Source organism: Herpailurus yagouaroundi, unplaced genomic scaffold (genome assembly GCF_014898765.1).
Source record: "Herpailurus yagouaroundi ecotype Mexico unplaced genomic scaffold, PumYag 189, whole genome shotgun sequence".
Lineage (NCBI taxonomy): Eukaryota > Metazoa > Chordata > Mammalia > Carnivora > Felidae > Herpailurus > Herpailurus yagouaroundi.
In genome coordinates this window covers 2724914-2732315 of record NW_024412420.1, presented here as the reverse complement: position 1 = coordinate 2732315, position 7402 = coordinate 2724914, and positions in this window count along the sequence as shown.

Genomic DNA, 7402 nt, shown 5'->3' with positions numbered 1-7402 from the left:
GCCCTTACTCAGGCCCCATTCCTTTGCCCCCAGACCCCACCCAGTCTGACTCAATTTATCTGGCAAGGGGCCCAACATCAGTATTTGTGTGTATGTTTATTAAAATATACAAAACATAAAATTCACCCTCTTAACTATTTGAAAGTGTATAGTTCAGTAGTATTAAGTACACTCACAACGTCATGCAGCCATCATCACAATCGACCTCCCGAAATTTTTCATCTTCCCAAACAGAAACTGTACCTATTAAAAAATAACTTCCTGTTCCCTCTTTCTCCTCTTTAACCACCATCCTACTCTCTGTCTTGATCAATTTGACTGTGTTAGGTACTTCATGTAAATGGAATCATACAATTTTTGTTTTGTTTTGTTTTGTTTTGTTTTTGTGACTGGCTTAGCTCACGTAGCGTAATTGCCTTCAAGGTGCATCTGTGTTGTAGCACCTGTTAGAATTCATTCCTCTTTAAGGCTGCCAGTATCAGGAGTTTTAAAAGCTCTGCAGATGATTCAAATGTACAACCAGAGCTGAGACCTACTCATCTTGTCCAACTCCCTCCTTTTTCAGATGAGAAAACTGAGATTCAGAGAGAGGAAGTGACGTTCATTTATCTATCATCCACTTATTCATTACATATTTACTGCCCACCTACTGTGTTTCCAGGCACTGTGCTGGGTACAGTTAGACTCACACAAGGCCAAGTAAATTTGAACTCAGATTTCCTGATCTGAAGTCTTTGGGCAGCTTCACAGTTCCTCTTGCTATAATACACTCTTTTCCTTATGTTTAAAAACTGCAAATCCCAATAGCAGCAAGATATATTATTTTCTCTGGGGCTACTTGGGGAACCAATTTTTAATATACTTTTTTTTTTTTAACATTTATTTATTTTTGAGACAGAGAGAGACAGAGCATGAACGGGGGAGGGTCAGAGAGAGGGAGACACAGAATCCGAAACAGGCTCCAGGCTCTGAGCTGTCAGCACAGAGCCCGACGCGGGGCTCGAACTCACGGACTGCGAGATCATGACCTGAGCCGAAGTCGGCCGCTTAACCGACTGAGCCACCCAGGCGCCCCTTAATATACTTTTATGTAGACTTCTATTTAGAATCACTTTTATTTTCTCTAATTGTAATCAAAGTTAAATATAGTAATCATGAATCAAGCCAAACTATTAATTTAGTTGGGAACAGCTAATTTACAGTATCTTTAAGTTTACCCTCTATACCAAGAAGTACCTGGTAAATAAAAACATAGCAGAAAATCCTTAAAATGCTATTTCTCTAAAAGATGGGTGGGAAACCTGGAGCTTTCAATTTAATGTCATCGGGTCATGGGACATATCCAAAGAATTTATGCTTAAGGCCATGAAATTATAACCTTAAAGTATATAATACCAATACTCTTAAAATATATCCTTTGTGTAATAAAAATCAGTCAATAAAGTCCAACAATTTTTTTAAGTACACAAATGGAACATTTCATATTTCTTTAAAGATAAAATAATGAATTCATTTTATTTACATAAATTTTATATACTGATAAAATATATGTGACATAAAATTTACCATTTTAACCATTTTTAAGTGTATAATTCAGTGGCAGTACATACATCACAGTGTTGTGTAACCATTACCACTATCTATTTACAGAGCTTTTTCATCATCCCAAACCAAAATTCTGTACCCATTAAATTATAACTCTCCATTCACCACTCCTCCTTAGTCCCTGGTAACCCATTTTATACTTTCTGTCTATGAATTTGCCTATTCTAGGTACCTCCTATAAATAGAATCATACAATATTTTCTTTCTGTCTGGCTTATTGCATTGGCATAATGCCATCAAGTTTCATCCATGTTGTGTAGCATGTGTCAGAATTTCCTTCCTTTTTAAGGCTGAATAATATTCCACTGTATGGACATACCATATCCACTTACTTGTTGATTGTTGTTTCTACCTTTTGGCTACTATGAAAAAATGCTGCTATGAATGTGGATGTACAAATATCTGTTCCAGGCCCTACTTTTGATTCTTTTGTGTATATACCTATGTGAAGTTACTGTATCATATGGTAATTCTATGTTTAACGTTTTGAGGAATTGCCATACTATTTCCCATAGAGCTGTACCATCTTACATTCCTGCCAGCAATGTGCAAGGATTCCAATTTCTCAATATCCTTCCCACCTTTAGTAAAATTTCAACCTTATTTATATAAACTTTATTATATAATTCTTGATATTAAAATGTTTTTTAACCCCTCACCTTTAATTCTGCATTTCTAGGTTGCATGGTCCTTTCTCAGTCCAACATAAATGTTTAAATTCTTAATCTTAAACATATACCTTCTGTGTTTATAAAATATGTTCTGGGGTGCCTGGGTGGCTCAGTTGGTTAACCGTCTGCCTCTTCATCTTGGCTCAGGTAGTGATCTCACGGTTCACGAGTTTAAGCCCCACATTGGGCTCTGCGCTGGCAGTGTGGAGCCTGCTTGGGATTCTGTTTCCCTTTCTCTCTGCCCCGCCGCTGCTCTCTCTCTCTCTCTCCCTGTCTCAAAATAAATAAATAAGAATAAATAAACATTAAAATATGTTCTTATTGAAAACCTACAATCCATGTCACCGATATTTCTCCAGGTTTCACCAAGCTGAGAGTACTGACAGGGTCACATTAACAGTAATATCTGGGGACTCCTGGGTGGCTCAGTCGGTTAAGTATCCGACTTCGGCTCAGGTCATGATCTCGTGGCTCATGAGTTTGAGCCCCTTGTCGGGCTCTATGCTGACAGATCAGAGCCTGGAGCCTGCTTCCATTTCTGTGTCTCCCTCTCTGCCCCTCTCCCGCTCATGCTCCGTCTCTCTCTCTCAAAAATAAATAAACATTAAAAATTTTTTTTGAAAACCAGTAATATCTGAAATTTTCCTGCCTCTTGTTTCTAGGCATATCTATCCTTCTTCTCCTCTGGCCCACTTGAGGTATTCCTTCTTACAAGTTCTCAGGAAGTCTCCCTATGAGCTTGGGTACAGTCACTGGTGTAATTACTGGGGAAGCCACTGGAGGGCAGCAGTTCCCTCTTACCTTTGACCCTAGCCCTGGAGAGGATGCAGTCATCAGGCCCATAACATTTCTAAAATGGAAAACTCTCCAAGTGCTGCATGGCAACTATACAGAAACAGGGGTATTCCTCTTCCACACTTTTGGTCACGCTTTGTCACCTGGGTTTCATATAGTCCCATGCGGAAACTTGAGCACAAGTCTGAATCCAAGATTAATAACTGATTGAGAAAGTGAAAAAAAAGTCCCTGACAGTTTTTAGCTGGCAGCACATAGCTGGCTATGGTGTTCCCCCACTGAAGATAAACAGAGTAACAATAATTAGACAAGGTCACTTCTGTGACTATGGTAGGAAAAAGACAGTAATAATCATATCTGAACACGGGCAGAATGAGGACGTTAAGCAGCCAGGAAAATAAGCAAACACTCCCCTGTTCTAGCTATGTGAGTGACTCCAGCCCTCTAGGTAAAATTTAGATATCCAATCATGGAATTGTCCCTGCGTCTTGACAGAACACAATCTAAAACAAACCCTCACTTCTCCCCAAATCAATCAGTGTAAGTCCAAGTCCTAACAAGACCCTCCCCACTGGTTCTTAACCTAGACACCCCCAGGTGTTCAAGTGTGCATTCTCCCTTGCGCAGCAAGCTTACAAACCCAAGTTTATTTGACAATAGTTGTACTATCAGTGGCTTTTGCCTGGCAGACCGTCTGGATCACTCTGCTCTCATTGCCTACATCCTCCTGAATCTTAAAAACATTCCTATGCAAATTGATGCCTGTGAAATGGCTGGGTTTTAGCTGAAAAAAAATTTGTTTTCTGTATTTTCTGAAAATTTGCAATGAACATGGAATATTTTGAAACAAAATTTTTTTTAACATTTATTTTTGAGAGACAGAGAGTGAGCAGGGGAGGGGCAGAGAGAGAGGGAGACACAGAATCTGAAGTGGGTTCCAGGCTCTAAGCTGTCAGCACAGAGCCTGATGCAGGACTCGAACTCGTGAACCGTGAGATCATGACCTGAGATGAAGTCGGACGCTTAACTGACTGAGCCACCCAGGTGCCCCAACATGGAATACTTTTATTTTTATTTTTATTTATTTATTTTTTTTTTTAATTTTTTTTTTTCAACGTTTATTTATTTTTGGGACAGAAAGAGACAGAGCATGAACGGGGGAGGGGCAGAGAGAGAGGGAGACACAGAATCGGAAACAGGCTCCAGGCTCTGAGCCATCAGCCCAGAGCCCGACGCGGGGCTCGAACTCCCGGACCGCGAGATCGTGACCTGGCTGAAGTCGGACGCTCAACCGACTGCGCCACCCAGGCGCCCCGGAATACTTTTATAATAAAGGAAAGAACTGTACCTTTAAAGTAATAGAACTCTTTTGCCCACTTCTCCACTGGTAGGGAAACTTTCAAAACCCCTATAATTTTCTCCTTGGCTTACACATCAAAATGAAGTACTATACCCTTTATCTTTCTGTCAGTTTTCTATCTCTTCATTTCTCTTCACTTTTTGCTCTTTATATACTTCTTTTCTTGGTTCACACACATATTTTCACTTCTTTTATTCCATTCTTCCCTATTTTTTTAAATGTGTATTTATTTTGTGAGAGACAGAGAGAGAAGGGAAGGGGCAGAGAGACAGGGAGAGAGAGAATACCAAAAGCAGGCTCTGTGCTGACAGAGTTGGCTCTGGCTCAGTCGGCTGAACATCTGACTCTTGGTTTCAGCTCAGGTCATGATCTTGCGGCTTGTGGGTTCCAGCTCCTTGTCAGGTATGTCGGGCTCTGTGCTAACAGCTCAGAGCCTGGAGCCTGCTTTGGATTCTGTATCTCCCTCTCTCTGCCCCTCCCCCACTCATGTTCTGTCTCTCTCTCTCTCTCTCTCTCTTTCTCTCCTTCAAAAATAAATAAACATTAAAAAAACATAAATAAAAGAAAATAAATTTTAAAAATACTTTAAATAGATTAGAGGAACAAATGTGTTCATTTTTCTTGATCTCTAAATTACTCATTATCATTAGCATGTAAGAAGTGCTGCTAATTATGAAAAGATCTATCTTATCCAATATAATGAGACCTTTATATAATAATAAACTGTTTTCCTTTACTAAATATATTAATTCCTAAATTTTTAATAAATAAATTTTACTTATTGAGAACTCAATTAATTTCAACCAATGAGATTTTTGAGAGCTCCTACAGCTACATTTAATATTTCAGAGTCATGCGTATCCTTTTTTATGTCTCCCTAGATAAATCGAAGTTGAAACTCTTGTAACTTATCAGAGCTTTAGTTCTAGAAAATACATTTCCCAGACTAGCTCAAAGGAATGCATAGGAACCAGTTTAGTTTTTAGCACAGAACCCCATACAATATGACCCCCAGAGACAGTTCAATTTTTCATATCTTCATGTTCCTACTAACATTAGATTTTTTTAATACCAAGAAGCTTACCACTTCTCTCAGTGTTGGGACCCATATGAAAATCTTTGCAAGTTCAAAGAAAGTGAAATTATCGGGGCGCCTGGGTGGCTCAGTCGGTTAAGTGTCCGACTTCGGCTCATGTCATGATCTCAGCGTTCTTGAGTTTGAGCCCCACATTGGGTTCTGTGCTGACAGCTTGGAGCCTGCTTCGGATTCTGTGTCTCCCTCTCTCTCTACCCCTCGCCTGCTCACACACTCTCTCGCTCTCAAATAAACATTAAAAAAAATTTTTTTAAAAGAAAGTGAAATTATCATAAATAAAAACCTGTGCACACAAGTGGAAAATATTAATAAGATCAATGTGTCCTCTGTATTGTTGCATTTCTGAGGCATATCTTTATTCTGATCAAAAAGTCTAAAAGTTTCTGAGAGCTACAGGAAGAGAAAAAAACCAGTTTTGCCTTTTCTTATTTAATTGATCATTAATATATCCATTTATACTTAATTTTGTATATAATCAAAGTAAACATTTATCATAGGTTTTCTATGTGCCATGTTCTCTTTTAAGAGTTTCATGAGTGGGACACCTGGGGTGGCTCGGTCGGTTAAGTATCTGACTTCAGTTCAGGTCATGATCTTGTGGTTTGTGAGTTCCAGCACTGTGTGGAGCTCTGTGCTGACAGCTCAGAGCCTGGAGGCTGCTTAGGATTCGGTGTCTCTCTCTTGCTCCTCCCCTACTCGCGCTCTGTCTCTCTCAAATATGAATAAACATTAAAAAAAATTTTTTTTAAAGAGCTTCATGAGTATTAACTTGTTAATTCAGTAAACAACGCTAAGAGATTAATACTATCCTTATCCCTATTTTAATTAAAAAAAATTTTTTTTTGAGAGAGTATACGCACATGTGCACGCAAGCTGGGAAAAGACAGCAGGAGATGGAGGGAGAAAATCTCGACTCAGGGCTCCATCTCATGACCCTGAGATCATGTCTTGAGCTGAAATTAAAAGTCAGATGCTTAACTGACTGAGCCACCCAGGTGCCCCTCTTATCCCTATTTTTAGGAAATATGCAAACTGAGCCACAGACAGATTAATAAATTACCAATGTTACTAAGTAAGTGGTAAAGCTAATATTAAACTCCAGAAATCTGGCTCTCATAGCAATAACCTCTCCTCTACAGAATATAATCTCCTCAGTAAGTATGCTCTCACCCTCTTCCCTGATTCAAGTGGTTCCAACCTAAACCAATTGAACACTCCCTGTAATTCCTGTCCTAAACCATGGGAAATGACTGCAAATATTTGGAGTCTGTGTATCCCAGTCGAGAGGGATCCTGACCATACCACCTGTGCCACAAGCTTTCCCTGCAGTTCGTGCCTCTGACCCTCTAGATCTGCCTTGTTTCCAGTTTGAACCCAAGCCTGCTTTTCCAGCCTTTCTATGGGTTCTGTAAGTTCGTCACGTTAACTTCCAATAAACACTCTTCTGCTTGAGTTGCCAGAGTTAGTTTCTGTTTCTTGAACCAAAGAATGCAAATAGATACCATTGGAAGTTAGGGAAATGTCTGTTATTTCTTTAAATTCTCTCTGTTGTGCTAGGGCTGTACCTAGAGGAGGTGCTTAGTCATTGAGAGAGCTGACTCTGGAGCTCAGCTGCCTGAATTTGATCCTATCTCCACCAATTACTAGTTTCCTATCTTAATAATGGGGACAGGGTGCCTGGGTGGCTCAGTCGGTTAAGCATCCAACTCTGGATTTCAGCTCAGGCCATGATCTCAAGGTGGTGAGACGGAGCCCTGTGGTGGACTCCGTGCTGGGCACAGAGCTTGCTTAGGATCCTCTCCCTCTCCCTCTGCCCCTCCTCAGGTTGTACACCTTTTTCTCTCAAAAGTAAATAAATAAATGGTAATGAAAAAG